We start from the raw sequence: 337 nt of genomic DNA on the forward strand, positions 1-337 counted from the left end.
CCACCTACCTTAATATGTGAAAATATTTTATTACATTTACCCAGACACATACATTAATAAGGAGACTAACACTTGTATTATGTGAGGTGAGAAGAGAAGTAATAAAAAAAGGGGAAAAAAAGTGCTAACACAGATGATACTGTTTATGATGTTAATTCTTCACTGATACCTCTTCTTAAATATCAGAATGGTTATTCTAATCAAGAGGATGGTAGATAAGAATAAATATGCACACTTATTATCTCCAAATCCACATCCTTTTCTATAGTGCTCTCACCAATTTTCAAGTTAGTGATGCCATCAAGTGAAATCATGTGCACATTAATCCATCTGTTAC

The sequence above is a fragment of the Penaeus monodon genome, chromosome 33 (genome assembly GCF_015228065.2).
Source record: "Penaeus monodon isolate SGIC_2016 chromosome 33, NSTDA_Pmon_1, whole genome shotgun sequence".
Classification (NCBI taxonomy): Eukaryota; Metazoa; Arthropoda; class Malacostraca; order Decapoda; family Penaeidae; genus Penaeus; species Penaeus monodon.